Source organism: Notamacropus eugenii, chromosome 3 (genome assembly GCF_028372415.1).
Source record: "Notamacropus eugenii isolate mMacEug1 chromosome 3, mMacEug1.pri_v2, whole genome shotgun sequence".
Taxonomy (NCBI): domain Eukaryota; kingdom Metazoa; phylum Chordata; class Mammalia; order Diprotodontia; family Macropodidae; genus Notamacropus; species Notamacropus eugenii.
Genome location: NC_092874.1, coordinates 265306589 through 265318326, shown reverse-complemented (window position 1 = coordinate 265318326; position 11738 = coordinate 265306589). Strand labels below are relative to the sequence as shown.

Here is an 11738-nt window from a genome sequence, read left to right as displayed (position 1 = left end):
TTCTTAACCTCATTTTACAGAAGGGGAAACTGAGGCAAACAGAATTAAATGACTTGCCCAGGGTCATACAATTAGTAAATACATAAGGCAAGATTTGAACATAGGGAGATTAGTCTTCCTGTCTCCAGACAAGAGAACTCTATCCCTTGTTCCATCTTGCTACCCTCAATATAATTGTGATTGGATGCAAATGAGTTTCAAAATCATGAAATTAAATTAATGCTACCTACTATGAATTTATCAGGCTGACACTGGAATTTTCAAATACATTTCTTTGTTGCCTACCACCAATCCTCTGACTGACTCTTTCAAATGTTTTTGTTCTCATCAAGTCTTCAATTGCAAGTCCCAAACTTATTCTTTTTTTTTTTTGCACTGAAAATTGATTTTTAATGATAAATTACAACTTGGACACAGGGCAGATAATGGGATAAGAGCTTGATTGTCTGTGGGCTTACATTGTGTTGACGGTCTGCTCAGGAGCTGAGGCTCCATGTCCAATGCCAAGTCTTGCCAAGAGGCTCCCAGTCTTGGGTACTAGCGATCTGGAGGGCAGCAGGGCCTTTTTGTTGCAGGGGAAGTGGTAAGGTGACTCCTTTAAACATAATGTCTCTGTTGCTGCTACTTAATCTTGGTGGTTGCGTTGCTGGCCAGGTCCTTGGCCTTCTAGGTAGCTGCAAAAGCAAATTCTTTCACTGTCTCAGTCGCTTCCTTAGCTGTTTCAACAAGTGCTTTAGAAGGAGCTTCACCCTGCAGTTTGGCCAAGGTGTACTCCAAACCTTTGATGGTCTTGGTCACATTACTTTTGAATCAAGCTAAGCCAAACTCCTGTACAGCTCTGGAGATCACAAACAAACTGGAGGAGACTTAGGCCTCCCATTGGATTTCAGCCCAGTCACTTTTTTCAGGGTTCAAACAGTTAACATATCTTTCCTCCACCATCATCCAGGCATGGTTGATGTTCCAGGTGAAAGTGGTCATGGTCTGGTTCTGTAGGTCCATGATGGAGTCCTTGAGGATGTACACCAAGTGGCCTACATTAGCAAGAAAGAAGTGCTTCACCCAGCAGGGCATTCTGTTGGTCTTTGTTAGAATCTACCTGGACAGCAGCTTCTGAGTCACATCCTGGTGCAGTGTCCTCTGTCAGCACATGCTTGCTACATGGGAAATACACAACACTGGAGATCACCATGGAGAGCTACATGATGAAATTAGGTGCTTGTAGGGGTTGTGGTAAAGCCAGAGGGAAACAAACAGTTGGTCCCAGGAGCTCTGGAGCATGCTCTGCCCCAGGAAATACTTTACCCTAGTCCTGGCAGGGGTTGGGGTATGGGCAGTGTCAGGGAGCCCACAGTATCAAGGGGTGGGAGAAAGATGGGTTGCTGGGCTTGTGCTCCTCATCATCTTCCCAAAACAGCTGTCACCAATGCCTCCATGAAGGGGTGTCCAGTCGCTGGGTTCCAAACCTTATTCTTACAGTAGATGATCTATCCCCTTATTTCACTGAAAAGATGATTAGAGAAAGGTTTCTTTAAGTGTCCCTCAATATTGCAGTCTACTGTTTTGATTTCATTCCCTTCTTTAAATGTCTTTCTTTCTTGTATCTCCAGTATCTCTCTTAATATTGACTTGTTGCTACTCAGCTAAGTTATCTCAGATCTCTTCAATCCTTGGAAAATGCTATGTATAATATCATGCTTTGATCTGCATTCAGATTCCATAGTTCTTTCTCTGAATGTGGATAGTATTTTCTGTCATGAGTCTTTTGGAATTGGCCTAGATCATCGTATTGCTAAGAGGAGCTAAGTCTATCATAATTGATCATTGCACAATGTTGCTGTTACTGTGCAAAATGTTCTCCTGGTTCTCACTTCACTCAACATCAATTCATCTTTCCAGGTTTTTCTGATATCTGCCTGTTCATCATTCGTTATACTATGGTAGTATTCCATTACATTCATGTATGACAACTTGTTTAGTTGCTCCCCAAATGATGAGTATCCCTTTAATTTCCAACATTTTGCCAAAATGAAAATAAAAGCTGTTATAAATATCTTGCACATGTAGGTCCTTTACCCTTTTTTATGATCTCTTTGGTGTGACTGGATAAATGGGCATGTAGAGTTTTATAGCCCTTTGGGCATAGTACCAAATTGCTCTCCAGAATGGTTTGATCAGTTCACAACTTCAGCAACAATGCATTAGTGTTTCAATTTTCCCACTTATCCTCCAACATTTGCCATTTTCCTTTTCTGTCATCTTAGTCAACCTGATAAATGTGAGGTGGTGCCTCAAATTTTAATTTCCATTTCTCTAATCAATAGTGATCTAGAGATTTTTTTTATATGAGTATAGAAAACTTTAATTTTTTTCATCTGAAAACCGCCTGTTGATATCCTTTGAACAACTGGGGAATTACTTGTAGTCTTACAAAGTTGACTCAGTTCTCTCTATATGTTAGAAATAAGACATTTATCAGAAACACTGGTTGCAAAAAGTATTTCTCACCTTTCTGCTATCCTAATCTTAGTTGCCTTGGTTTTGTTTGTGCAAAAACTTTTTAATTCAATGTAATCAAAATTATTCAATTTGTATTTTATAATATTCAATATCTCTTGTTTGATTATAAACTCTTCTCCATAGATCTGACAGGTAAACTATTCCTTGCTCTCCTAATTTACTTTTGGATCACTTTTTATGTCAAAATCATACACCCATTTTGGCCTTATCTTGATATGGAATGTGAAGTGTTGGTTTAGACCTAGTTTCTGCTATGCTATTTTCCAGTTTTCCCAGCAATTTTTGTCAAATAGTGAGTTCTCATCCAAGAAGATAGTCTTTGGGTTTATCAAATAGTAGATTACTATAGTCATTTACTACTATGTCTTGTGTACCTAACCTATTCCACTGATCTACCACTTTATTTCTTGGCTAGTAACAAATAGTTTTGATAATTGTTGTTTTATAATATACTTTTAGATCTGCTATAGCCAGGCCACTTTCCTTTGATTTTTTTTTTTATAAATTCACTTGATATCCTTAACCTTTTTTTCTTCTAGATGAATTTTTTTGTTATTATTTTTTCTGTCTCTATAAAATTATTTTTGGTAGCTTGATTGGTATGACACTGAATAAGTAAGTTAATTTGGGTAATATCGTCATTTTTAGTCTATCAGTTTGGCCTTACCTGGAGCAATTGATATTTTTCTAATTGTTTGGATCTGATCTTATTTGCACAAAAACTATTTTGTAATTGTGTTCATATAATTCCTGGGTTTGTCTTGCCAAATATTTCATATTGTTGTGGTACCAATGTGATATTCATAGCAGCCACAAGTGTGCTGTCACAATTCTGAATTGTGAAATACAACAGACTCTCCACATGGAAGACAGAAACAAAATATTTCTTCAAACACCAGAAAGCCAAATCCCAACACCAGAAAGTCAAATCCATCATAGCAGCAAAGAAATTTATACACAATAACAATGAAGTGGACAACAGCATCCTTAAGCCTTTCCCCTGCCAGATCTTTCTCACAAAGGAAAACTCACAGCCAGCTGTCTGCTTTTTCTCTCTCCCTCAGTTCTGACTAGTCTGACTAATTTCCCCTCACCTCTGCTGCACCTGTTCAGTGACAACAACAGACTCATATAATTCAGGCTTCCATGTGACTCAAGCAGGTCACATAGGCTTATTAATGGATGGGAAAGCTCTTCACATTAAGAAGCAAAAATACATTAACAATAAACAACAATACATTAACAATACAATTATCCACAGCAACATAAAATGAAATTTCTTTTTCTGTCTTTCACTGCTGGGCTTTGTTGGTAGTGCATTGAAATGCTAATGATCTATGTGGATTTATTTAATATCCTGCAACTTTGTTAATGTTATTAATTATTCAAGTAGTTTTTAAATTGATTCTCTAGGATTCTCTAAGCATACCATCATATCATCTGCAAAGAGTGATATTTCTCTTTCCTCATTGCCCATTTTAATTTTCAGTTTCTTTTTTTGTTTTTGTTTTTTGCTAACACTAACATTTCTAGTACAATATTGAATAATAGTGTTGAAAATTGGCATCCCTGCTTCATCCCTGATCTTATTGGTAATGCTTCTAACTTATCCCCATTATATATAACGATTGCTAATGGTCTGTGTAGTTGCTACTTATCTTTTTAAGGAAAACTACATTTATTCCTATTCTCTCTAGTGTTTTTAATAGGAATGGCTGTATTTTTTTTTGTCAAAAGCTTTTTCTGTATGTATTGAGATTATCATATGATTTCTGCTTATTTTTTTATTGATGTGGTCTATGGTGCTGATATTTTTCTTAATATTGATCCAGCCCTGAATCCCTGGTTCAAATCTCACATGGTCATAGTGTATTATCCTTACGATAAATTGATGTAATCCCTTTGCTAATACTTTATTTAAATTTTTTCCATCAATATTCACTAGAGAAATTAGTTCATAATTTTCCTTGTTTTGGCCCTTCTGGTTTAAGTCTTAGCACCATATTTATGTCTTAAAAGGAATTTGGTTGGACTTCTTCCTTGCCTATTTTTTTTTCAAATAGTGTATATAGTATTAGAATTAGTTGTTCTTAAAATGTTTTGTACAATTCATTTGTAAATCCATCTAGCCCTAGAGATTTTTGGGGGGGAGTTCATTAATGGTTTGCTCAATTTATGTATTTATTTATTTATTTTAGTTTGATCCACATATTTTTTATTTTAGTAAATAAAGCATATTCATAGTTTGGGTTTTTGAATCACAGATATAACTGAGGAAAGCCTCTAAGCCCAGATTGTTAATAGGGATAATACTATTCATGCTAGAGTGAATGCGTGTTCCTTATGCATATAAAAGTAACCTATAGGAATAAATTACAAAGAGGTTATGATATACCTCACATACACAGCTCACTCCAATCTAAGGCAGATTATAGAAGGATTCTCAGTGAAAACCGTGCAACTGATAAGTATTCCCCTTGTCCCTACAATGTAGAGATCAGAACTTAGTTACTTCTAGATGAACTAGGTCACTTCTAGACTGTTTAAGTCCATAAATCCTCTCCTAAAGTTAACATTTAGGCTAATGGCATTCTACATAAAGGTTACTCCACTGAAGAACATAGGACATTATCAGAGCATCAGAAAAGAGGAACATTGATAGTTGTTTCTTCAATTTTAGACACACATTACTCATCAATACAGCAGACGGAATGGATCCCACCTCATCAGAGGCTTAGTCCAAAAATTTCCTGTTGGCGTTAGCACCAAACAAGGCCCCATGGACTTCTGGCATCATGTGTTGGGCTATAAGATCCAGTCTACCTTCTAAGGTATTACAAACTTTTATTTTATGATCCCCATTATAAATCTCAACACCTCCAACTATTTTCTCTGGCAAGGATGCCTCCTGATCAACTTGGACATCAACATCTTTTGTAGTAGCAATGTTGTACACAGGGATTGCTTTTTGCACTGCAGCCTTGACTAAAGGAGATCTTTTTTGCAATGGAAAATCATTTGTGGCTCCAGCAATTGCTATAAACCATGAAGGACCAGACCATCCAAAAGCACCTGATACCTGGTTGTATCTTTCACTTCCTTGGAGAGTCTCTACTTTGCTTCATTTAATAAGTCTGAGATAAGGTCATCTCTGGTTCTGAGGACTTTCAATCTTGCCTGATTCATCAAGTTGGACATCTGAATTTTCTTCTTCTGCTCAATTTGTTTCTCCTTCTTCTCATAATATTCCATTATCTTCAGTGTCTGTGTTTGCACAACACAACCTTTCTCAATGCTGAATTCTTCTTCTGCCTTTGCATCTATTTCTTCAGGCTTCTATTTGCTTCCTGTTTGATGAAAGTCATCATGTGTTTGATCTGCTTTTGGATGTTAGCATCCCTGAGAGCCATGGTGACGGCAGCTACTCCAACATTGAGTTGTCAGCTTCCAAGCATAGCAGATGAAACCTTCAATTTATTTTTTTAAGATGAGATGATTTAAGTATTTTGTTTCCTCTTCTGCTAATCTGGACAATTAACATTTTTGTAAATATACATCCATTTCATTTAGATTGTCAGATTTATTGGCATACAATTGGGTAAAATGGTTCCTAAGTGTGTTTTTCAATTTTGTTTTCATTGGTGGGGAACTCATCCTTTTCATATTTGATATTGGTAATTTGGTTTTCTTCTTTTATTTTTTAATTTGATTAAAATTATCTATTTTATTGTTTTCCCCATAAAATAAGATCTTAATTTTATTAGTTTAATATCTTCATTATTTTCAATTTGATTAATCTCACCTTTGATTTTCAGAATTTTTAATTTAGTATTTAATTTGGGCTTTTTAGTTTGTTCTTTGTCTAGCTTTTTAAATTGCATGCCCATTTCATGTATCTGCTTTTTCTCTGTTTTATTCATTTAAGCATCTAGAGAGATATAACTTCCTTTAATTATGACTTTGGTTAGATTCTATAAATTTTGGTCTTTTGTCTCATTATTGCCATTCTCTTTGGAGAAATCATTGATTGTTTCCATGATTTGATATTTGACCTCCTTTTTTAAGGATTAGATTATTTAGTTTCCAATCAATTTTAATCTATTTTTCATGACTCTTTTTATTATAACATGATCTGAAAAGGATGCATTTAATATTTCCGCCTTTCTGCATTTGGTTGTGAGATTTTTATGTTCTAAAACATGGCCAATTTTTGTGTAGGTGTCATATACTGAGAAAAAAGTATATTCCTTTCTATACCCGTTCAATTTTCTTTTTCTTTTCCCTGTTGCCATAATATCTTTCTATGGTAAGAACTCTTTCCTGTTTTTGCTCATTTTTTAGCCTATTTCTTGACTTTTAAGGTTGTGCTCTGCTCCTGGGGCACAGGAGGCACTGCCCCAAGCTTCTTTTACTAGGGGCCAGGCCTGATAGATGATTTTTCTGCTCCAGGGCCAAAGGTGTGCCTACCCTAGTTGAACTTGTTGCTTTGGGTGTTCCAGGGCTAGATGTTTGCCTTCTATGCTGGAACTGGAGGCCTCACAGTTGCCTCACTGTACCATTAATCTGCTAAGGCAGGACCAAATGATGTTGGTTGCTTACCTGTGCTGTGCCTAAGAGCCTCCCACTGGCTTACCTGGATACTTTCTACACTGTGCTCTCCTCCACTTTTAGCACAGTGAGACACACCTTTCCTGAAGTCCTTCTAAGTTATCTTAAGCTGTAAAATTGTTTCACGTTGTCTTTGTGTAAATTCTGTCTCTTCAGAATTCAAGTTTAGAGGCTTGATTTAATGTTGTTTTCAAGGGAACCTGGGAGAACTGAAGTAACTTCCTGACTTTTCTCCAACATCTTGGCACTGCCTAGCCTTTGTAATACTTATTAAGAGACCTTGCAAATTTTATGGTCTTTGAGGACTACGGCTACTCTTGGGTTTCCTTCCTGTATCCCCAAAGCCCAGCTCAACATCTGGCACATAGTACTAATGCTAGTATTTTTTTTTTTTAAGTAATGATGCTGAGGAGCAAGAAGGTCAGAAGTAGACACAAAGAGGAAGAGGGGAGTGTAGTGTTCTGATCTGGGAAACTGGAGTTTCTCTTTAGTTGGTTTGGATGCAAGTTAGTCCAAAGGGTCCCTGGATTCTTCTTGTCCTCTCTTTAGCATTTGACAATGCTGATCTTTGTCTCCTCCTAGATATTATGTCCTTCACGGTTTACAAGATACTCCCTTCTTCTAGACTTTCAAGTATCTGTTCTACTGTTGCTCAGTTTCTTTGGATGACTTTTTAAATTCGTATCATGACTAGTAAATATGTATTTTCCCAAAGATTCTATCCTGATCTGTTGTCTCTCCTCCCTCTGAGAAAAAGTAATATATATTATCTTACTTGCTAATTCCTTTAGCTCCCATGGAATCAATGATAATCTCTATGAAAATAATTTTCAGAGAGCCCAGTCCACCTTCTGGGCATAAGTCAAATATCATCAGTTGTTTTTTGTACATCACAATCTGAATGTCCCATAGAATTCACAATCTGGATGTCTCATAGGAATGAATCTTAAACTGAACAAGTCCAGCTCACAGTTTTCCTCTCCAACCTCCTCTACTCATTTGTCCACTGTTCCGTAACTTTCCTATTACTATGGTTTCATCATCCCTCCCAGTCACCAAGGCCTGCATGTATCTTCCTATTACCATTACTAATCCAATACCAACAATCTATTACAAAATTTTATCTTTTCTCCCATTAAAAAATCTCGTATATGGCCATGTCCTTCTCTCAACTCACACCCAACTATCCTGGTTCAGAACATTATCACCTCATACTTGCAGTATTGTGATAACCTTCTCATGAGTCCTCCTGATTCAAGTTTCTTACCACTCCAATCCATTTAGCTACTAAAGTGATTTTGTTTTCCTTAAGCATACATCTGTTCATATCATCAACCCCAAGCCACTTACATTCAGTAAGCTACAATGGCCCTCTATTATCTTGAGGATCAAGCATACTTGGTTCTGTTTGTGATTTAAAGCTCTTCATAGCCTGACAAGGAGATGGAAGGAGGCAGATTGTCCTGTTTAGGGTTTCAAGGGAGGTAACTCTACAGCACCATGAGTCCTAGGGTTAATGTATTCCCAGGTATTCTGAAACTCTGAGGCAGCCATAACAAAAACACATTCCCTTTTTCATGATTTTTCCAATCCCTCCCCACACTCCTTTGTCTAAGCTTTTCTTATTTCCAGAGGTACAAGGAAGGGGTTTAGTGCATTTCTAAATTTAGTGAGACAGTGATTTTGGATTCTTACAGGCAATCTATGTTTTATATATTTTTTTCTTTTTGTTATTGTTCAGTTATGTCTGACTCTTCATGACCCGATTTATGGTTTTCTTGGCAAAGGTATTGGAATCGTTTGCTATTTTCTTTTCTCACTCATTTTGTAGATGAGGAACTGAGGCAAATGGGAATAAATAACTTGTCCTGGTTCACATAGCCACAGAGTTAGTAAGTGTTTGAGGCTAGATTTGAATCCAGAAAGATGAGTCTTCTTGGTTCTGAGCCCAGTGCTCTATCTATTGCACCACCTAGTATGTTTATGTGTGTTTGTGTGACACAATATTACGTATGTGCATGTGTATGTGTGTATACACATACTTACAAATGCATATATATACATATATGTACAAATATATACATATATATGATAGATCTGTATCTATTTATGATATATTTATATCTTGGGGTATCTTAGATGGACAATACCAACAGAGACAGTCCATAGTCATCCATCAGCACACTTATTCTTTCACTACCCTCAGAAGAATTGAATACAAGGCTTCTCTATCTGTAGATATTTCTTATACCTCATAACCAGATCAAAGACCGGGGGCAAAAAGGGAAGAAAAGTTTCAACTTTTTTTTTGCATTTGAAATCCTGGGACAAGTATGACATCAGTGAACAATGGTTCTCAAGTCAGAGAAAATGAATTCAAATTTCTGTTGATACTTATCTGTGTAACTTTGGGGAGGTCATTTAAACTCTGGGCCTTAATTTACTTCTATGTAAGATGAGAGGTGTGGGACAGAAAAGTAAGGATTCAATGACCTCCCATTTCCTTTCCTGTCTTAGATTTGTTTCCTGTGGCTACCCTGATTGAATATAGACCTGTTCTTTTTCTCAGTTCCCATATCTTACACTTCCTTGTCTAAGCACTTTGTCCCTTTCCTTCTCCCTAAATTGCTCTTCTTTCTTTCCCAAGATTCTAAATATGACAGACTAGAGAACATTTCCTAACCTTAGTCTTTTCTACTTTATACCCACATTATTGTGTTTTGTTTTATTTGATTGTAAAGTCCATAAACAACATTCTTAATCAATTTTTTTTTTGGCACTTGGGGACAATGCCATCCAGTACATACTGGCACAGAGAGCAAGGAACAACTGACTGTTTTTCTAATGGATTCAGGCAAGGGAAAACAGACAGCATAGGATTAACCTGGTGAAATGTAATCAAGGGAAGCAGATAAGACTTCAGCTCTATTTGATGAGGGCCCAAGAGTGCATGGAACTCCAGCTGTTTGAATCCTTTAAAAAAATTATGTGAAAGGCAGTGTGTGTGAGTGATACATGGCTTCAGGGGGAACTATTTATAAGGCAAGTAAGTATATGTAATGAGATAAATCACAGTAGGAGGCAAGCAAAACATGATTTCAAAATCTTGGGTTGTAAAAATAATAATAATTTACCATTTATATCTAGGGATCATGTAAAAACAAGAATAATACACACATACATAGACAGATATATATTATTAGTCACCAGATATTTTTTAAATGCTTCTGACACAAGTACCACCCTGGTATGGACCCTGATCACTTCACAACTGACCTACTGGAATAACTTGCCAGTTGGCCTCCCTTCCTCAACTCTCTCCTTATCCCAGTCCATTCTCCAATTTAATTCGACAATTCAGTTCACTCCATCCAATCTGACATAGCTGTCAAGCTGATGATTTTAAAGTCCAGGTATAACCACATTATTCAGTCAACCCCAGTAGCTTCCTTTTACCTTCAATATCAAATATAAAATTGGAAGTTTGACTTTTTAAGCCCTTTAGAGGGTTATTTTTGTCCTTCAATTTTGAAGAATATCATGACACCAGGGAAATGATGACATGACTTGCAGTTTGACTTTGATTTGAGTAAGGGAGGGCTGTGCAAGGTCACCAGCCTCACTTTCTCCTCCAAAGACATCTTGGTCCAACCATGAGATATTCATCTGCAAGTAGTCAAAAAGAAATGATGCAAATATCATGGAGCCACAGTCAGGAAAACACATGATTTAGCAGCTTCTGTATTAAAGGATCTGAGGAATTGGAATATGATATTACAGAGGGCAGAAGAGCTAGGATTACACCAAGAATCACCTGCCCAGAAAAACTGAGTATAATCCTTCAGGAAGGAAATGGATGTTCAATGAAATAGTTCCAGATGAAAAGACCAGACCTGAATCAAAAATCTGATTTTCAAAAAAAAGATACAAAAGAAGCATAAAAAGGTAAACAGGAAAGAGACATTATAACCAGTTCTGTAAAGTTAAACTGTTTATAATCCTACCTGAGAAAATGATACTTATAACTGGCAAAACTTTCTCCTTTTTAGGGCAATTAGAAGGAGTATACAAAGACAGAAAATAGAGGTATGAGTTGAATGTGGTAGTATGATTATCTAAAAAAATTACATAAAATTAAAGAATGGGAAAGAAGAATCTGACATAAAAGAGATCTGAAAAGGATTTTATAGTTGAATAGTAAATGAGGAAAGTGGAGAGGGGAGCACAAGAACCTTACACTCATTAGTATTGGCTCAAAGAGAAAATAACATACACACTTAGTTGGGTATAGAAATCTATCTTATCATAGAGGAAAGTAGGAAGGGAAGAGGATAAAAGAAGTGAGGGGGAGAGCTGATAGAAGAAAGGGAAGTTTGGAGTGGGTAAGAGTCAGAAGCAAAACACTTCTGAGAATGGACAGGGTAAAAGGAGAGAATGTGATAAACAGAGGAAATAGAATGGAGGGAAATACATAATTGGTAGTCATCAATATGAAAAATAATTACACTGAATTTCTCTGATAAAGACTTAGTTTCTCAAGCGTATAGAAAATCTACTCAAACTTATAGAAATAAGGACCATATCTCAATTGAAAAATGGTCAAAGCATAT

At 36.5% G+C, this 11738-nt stretch overlaps 2 pseudogenes; both read right to left on the bottom strand.

Annotated features, from left to right (window-relative positions):
• Positions 1-597: 597 nt before the first annotated feature.
• LOC140532040 (PRELI domain-containing protein 1, mitochondrial-like) lies at positions 598-4386 on the bottom strand (annotated as a pseudogene).
• An 839-nt stretch (positions 4387-5225) lies between these two features.
• LOC140531520 (V-type proton ATPase subunit E 1-like) lies at positions 5226-5930 on the bottom strand (annotated as a pseudogene).
• Between the last annotated feature and the right edge of the window lie 5808 nt (positions 5931-11738).